Consider the following 6000-nt stretch of genomic DNA (forward strand, 5'->3'; position numbering starts at 1 on the left):
TGAATCTAGGTTCTTCTAGGTGAGTGAGAACCACAAATCTGTTTTATTTACGTTATTTTGGGTTCTCATTTATCACTGTACATCCAAGCTAATTCTTACTATAATTCATCTAGTCTTAATATATTCTTAATATAGTCATGACCATATCTGCATAAACAATAGTAAAGCTGACAGTGACTATATCTATTCTTCTTGGGTCGATTGAACCTAAGCAGAAATATAAATAAGCAGTTTTCATGTTCCCATGCTCCTCTCTTACTTTCTACAGAATTAACGATGTACAATGGCTCACACTCCATGCCCCTCCACGTGAAAAGTCCCAGGTTCAATATCCCAAATATACTTTCCTGTACTCCTTCTAGCATGTTCCCTTTACTGTTCTTCCCCATTTGATGGTTTTTATTCTGGGAAGGCTTTTGTGTTTCTTGGAGTTTGTAATTGCTTTTTTCTTTGTTGCTTTTGCTCTAGATGAAGGACCTAGGAGACCTATCCTCACTTGGAATGGCTTTCTGCCTGAATACTGTATCAATATTCAGACCTTTCCCTTCTTCATGGGTGCCCTCCACCTCTTGGTTATATTTTAGTACTTTTTTTGTGTGCTGGTCCTGTGAGCTGAGCTGCTCTCTCACTTGTCTTGCTTGCTCATGGCTGGTGCCCTCCTGCTTGTGCCTTGCCTTCTGCTGGGTGTTTTGCTAGTTCACTGGAAATGGAATCTTGCTGACTGGCTTCAAATGTCATTCTTCTAAAAATTCTCTTGAGGAGCTAGGATTATGGGCTGGAACCACCAATGCCCAGATTTTAATCTATTCTTATAGTGAATTTTAAAAATCCACATTGTTTATCACTAAATGCCTCTTTTATCATGCATTCTCTTTCTCCCTTTTTTTTCTTGGTATCTATCTATCTATCTATCTATCTATCTATCTATCTATCTATCTACCTAAAATATCTTTGTCTATTTGCTTCTTCTTTATTCCTTGGGCTTTGTATTTCAAAAGTCAGGGTAGGTGTGTAGCTTAGTGATAAAGCATAATTTTTATATGTGTGAGGGTCTGGATTCCATTGCTGACAACACATAAACATTACACAAATAATTTGTTGTGATTCCATAGCGTATAGAACCGTACGCAGTTCAAAGGCAGGGGTATGTGAGCCATTGGGGTAGGGAGATGAAGAGAGAATGCAAACAGGCTGAGTGGACACTGCATGACCTTTAATGCTTCCTAGGCTTCACAGTCACATCTAATGCCTCTGATGAATGGTTTTGGGGGTTGGTTATAAGGCTTTGCTCCCACAGCCCCGTGTTGGCAGAAGAAATATTGACTCACACTACCTGAAGAACATATTGGATGGGATATTGCCTGAAGAGTCATCCTTGGAAGTAATAGCTGGCTACTGGTTCCACAGTCTGAAAATGCTTTGGGGAGAACTGGATGGAGGTAGGAGGACAGAGCTTCCTTTGGTTCATTAGCAGTTGGGAGTAAAGTCTTTAAGACTTGGAAGCAGAGTGTAGCTGACGAGGACAGAGATGAATGAGGAGGAATCTGGAGTCTTAGCTATTTCTGCACAGTAATTTCATTCGATAAAATGAGGTACACAGAAGAGGAGTGGTTTGCAGGAGAGATAGATACAATTTTGGAACATTGTGTTAGAGGCAGTATGGTGGCTGTCAAGTAGAGCAAGTCCACTGTAACCATTGTTACGGCAATGGTTTCTATAACAAACATGTGAGGGAAACACTTTAAAAGAAGAAAGTTGTTTTGGTTCACAGTTCCAGAGATGTCCACCTATAGTCCACTGGCTCCATTGCTTTGGGCCTGAGGTGATAGATAATGTGATGGTGGTGGGACCATGTGTGGAATTAAGTGTCTCACTCAAGATAAATCTGTCCAGAGGTGTACCTGTAGCAAATCAGTTCCTCCAAATAGCCCCAGCTTCTACTTCTCACCAGCTCCCAGGGATGTCACCATATGATAATGAATATATCAAAGTATTCACTAATTGATTAATCTAGATCTACTTTCCAAAGCTGGCAACTGAGCCTTGAACATACAAGCTTCAGACTACATTTCATATCCAAACCACAATAATCTAGTTTAAAGAAGTTCATAAGAAATGACAGCTACCACTATCATTACATATTCTCTCAGTCTCTCTCTTTTTCAAATCTCCTGAGGGAGATTTGTGGAGTTTTTTTGAGGTATTAGCTAATATATTAGTTGAATTTCTCTCTTTCTTTGGGCTCTTCCTGTGTCTGTTGAATTTTAAAGTTTATTATAGTTACAGTAGGAAGGAGAAACGGAAATTACAAGTTACATAGAAAACAGAACTATTTTCAGGGAAAAATAGAGCTCAGGAGAAATTATAATGGTTCCATGAATGGGAACTTACATATCCACTGGGGATACTTACATGATTTAAGTACCTGGAAGTACAAAACATGTGGATGATTCATGTAGGAAAATTGTCAGGGAGAAGTTGGAACACATTGTGAAAGATTTAAGAATGAGGGCTTTCATTGCAGGCCCAGAAAAAGGCAGGGGTTAGGATCTTTTCCTCTTTACAAACTTCTAACACATAAAGAACTAAGGTCTGCAGGTACTTGATCTGGTCTCTATAAGCAACTCAGTGGTCAACCTCAGGCTTGAGCATGGGACTCAGGAGGAAGCAGTTAGACTACCCGCTCTCCCTGACTGATTAGACTCTCTGACCTCTAGTTCCAGAGAGTTTCATATCCACTTGCTAAGTACCTATCAAAAATCGTGTCAGAAGCATTTCTCTGCAGGCTCAACAGACAGAGTTTTCATGAAGGAACAAAGGAAGCTAGCATAGAAAAGCAAGCTGGCCATGTCTGGGAGTCTGAGCCCTTCTGTAAAGGTTGTTGAGTGCAGGAGGCCATCCCCAAGGTGAAGACTGAAGAAAGAATGCATTGCTGGTGGTAATGTTAGTTAACCAGGGATAGATGGAAAAATAGAAGAGGATTCTGGTTCCCTGAGGGGGAAGACAAATGAGAGAGGAGGCTGAATTATTCATTCTTATTTACTTCTTTGGAACAGGCTGCAAAGGCTTATTTAGAAGAATGAAGGCAAGGGGAAAAAAGGGACCCAGCTGGCACTGGAGAGAGGCAAAGGCAAATGACACCTGGGTTCTGAATTATTTATTAGTCTGTATTCATAGCATTGGTTTGTTCGGTTGTTTTTCTTTGACCATAACTCAAGAGCTATAATCCGTTTTAGAAGGATTTGGACAACATAATAAAAAGTATAAAGTGGAAACTAGAGATTATATCAAGAAGTGATATTTTACTATAGTGAGTAGTAATTAAAATTCTTCCCCCCCCCTTTTTTTTTAACTTTTTGGCAGTACAGGAATTTGAACACACTAGAGGATATACTCAGAAATAATATCTAACCCAGTCCTATGGGCACCCAAAACCCAGTAAAGTTGATATATAAAATGATCTTCATATTCGGGGATGTTTTATTGTATCTTAACTATTGAGAATAGTGCAGTTGTCCAAAAGCAGGTAATGTGCCAGGTTAAAATCTCCTGGTTTTAACCCATCAGTGTGGTGATCAAGAACAAATTCAGGATGGGATAGGAGCTGACAAGAGCATCTCATCTTGTCAGAGGAAGTTCTTCAGCAAGTGGAGTGATTCCAGGCTTTTAAGGGCCTCATCCTTTTAGATGAAGGCAGATAAATGGTAGGAGAGCAAACACAAGAAGATTGTCTAAGCCAAGGCAGCTGGCCCATCCTCAGTTCATCCTATTTTTTTTAAAGCGATGAAACCCATTGCAAGGAGCCTAGTGGACGTCCAACTGGCTTCAGCGAGCAGAAGCAGGGACACTGAGGAAGAGGACTAACGGGGTAGGCCTATGCCTCTTGAAAAGCGATGGATAGAATCCAGTAGGAACTTGCTGACATGTATAGAGTAGGGAAAGGGTGAGATACCCAAGGCATGAGGTGTGAACCAGAAGATCCTGTATAGAACCAAGACTCATTAGTGTCAGGAGGCAGCTTTGCATTGGAGGGCAATTAGCCTTGGTGCTCAGATGGATGCTGTTGGGGGACCCATAGGATTCAACTGAAGCAGGCCAGGGATAGGGAACACCTTTGTCATCACAAAGGTGATGGAACAGGGGCTTAGACAAGCATAGATCTTGCCAGCTAGAGTTTGTGGGTGTTGTGGCCATGTTTCCCCAGCCCTGAAAAAGAACATGTGTTTGGGCTTCGAAGTTTTGGAGAAGAGCAATGACAGGTAGCTATAATACCACGCTGAGAAACATCATGTAAGGTAGCCACTGCATGGCCCATGGAGTTGGCCTATTGGAAACATTGGAGCCCCTGTGGGGCACATGAGGACTGCGGCCAGTCTCCCAAATAAGAGACCAATCTCTCTGTCAAGATCTCTGAGGAGCAGACACTTGATAAGCCTCATCCTCTGCTTTGCTGTCACTGAAAACACCCCCAATCCTCTCCTTGTCAGTATTTCTTAGTACCTGTGTGTGTTGCTTAGAAACCAACCCTGCAATTTGGAAATCAGATCAGATATGTTTAATTTGAAAGAACTCATGTAAAATGGTTGCAAACTTACCATTACCTACTGTCAGGATTCATGATTGGCAGCAGCTCCAAAATGACAGACTTACTTCATTTTTCTTTTCCTGAAAAGCAAGCCTGATGTGCCACACTGACCATTGTTCCACAGAGTTTTGAGTGAAATTCTTTTTTTATTGCCTTAAGCAGTGCTGACTGCTCTGGCTGTGCTTGACCCTGTAGTTTCCGGAAATCTTCATAATCATCCTTGAGAGATGGATTATGTGTTTCTCTTTTTCTGCACACAATGCAAATCAGGATGAGAAGTGAGGTTGGTGTCTGGGGAGCAGAAGAAGGACAAGTATAGTACTCAGGGGGCATCAGTCTCTGAAGAGATGGATATTACTTGTCACCTGGCTCTTGAGACCTGAGCCCACTGCTCTACCAGCCTTGGTTAGAGCTGTCCAGGAAGCTGTCTGAGCTTCTGAAAATATAATGAGTTTAGAACCATCATTCCAGATACCATTGTCTGGGATAGAGTGACAGGCAGATATGTAGAGAGGTTTGGCCAGCCCCAGGTCACCTTGATCTCCTTTGCTTGCTTAGCATCAAACTGGTCTTTCTGACTGCCTACTTAGCTGGAAGGAGCAGCGCAGGATTGACTAAATACACTGAGTTAGCTCCCAACACTAAGCCATCTGCCCATTAGAAAGGTATTTTGTCCCGATACTGAATACTTGGTAGAAGCAATGAATAATTCCATAGAGAACTAACCCTTTGGACCATAGGCTGCAGCTGACACTCTGCCAAAAAGAATAAAACAAAATCCCAAGAGTTCACAAAGATGTGGCTGGTATCACTCTCGTGTTCTTTTGCTCCCACTGCCATCATGGGGTTCCTATGCAGAGGGACAGCTGCTAGGGAGACCTTGAATGGTGGGTAGAGATCTAGTTTCTCAGATCCGTGCTCATTTGCTTTAAACAAGTCCTGTTTCTAAAGCACTGGTGAGAAATCTTATCTCATTGAGATCCTCTGGAGGAAAAATTGTTTCTAGATCATCAAGGACTACACCCTCCAAAGCCTTTCCCCATCATAAATAAGGCCTAACCTCTTTGTCCTCTCGTGAGCTTTGCTGTCTGCACCTCCATGTTTCTGTGTCCCTGCCTCTCTCTTTCAGCTTGCCTGTGACATAGTCTAAGAGTATGGGCAAGTTTGTCATGCCATGTGACCTATTGTGCCTGTGTATGACAGGAAGGACAGACCCTCTACTGTGGGGCTTTATGGAGAGGAGGAATTTTGTACAAATCTATAACCAGTTGTCTGTAACCACGATGAGGGGATTGGTGGGTTGATCAGGTTGGTCATGCTGAAGAGGGAGCAGGGTGGGGGAAACAGTGCCATGGAGAGCTCACAGGGGTCTCAGCTGAGCACACAGGGACTCCTCAGGGTTACAAGGGTTTTTC

The sequence above is a fragment of the Megascapheus bottae genome, chromosome 18 (genome assembly GCF_031878675.1).
Source record: "Megascapheus bottae isolate mThoBot1 chromosome 18, mThoBot2.hap1, whole genome shotgun sequence".
NCBI classification, from domain to species: domain Eukaryota; kingdom Metazoa; phylum Chordata; class Mammalia; order Rodentia; family Geomyidae; genus Megascapheus; species Megascapheus bottae.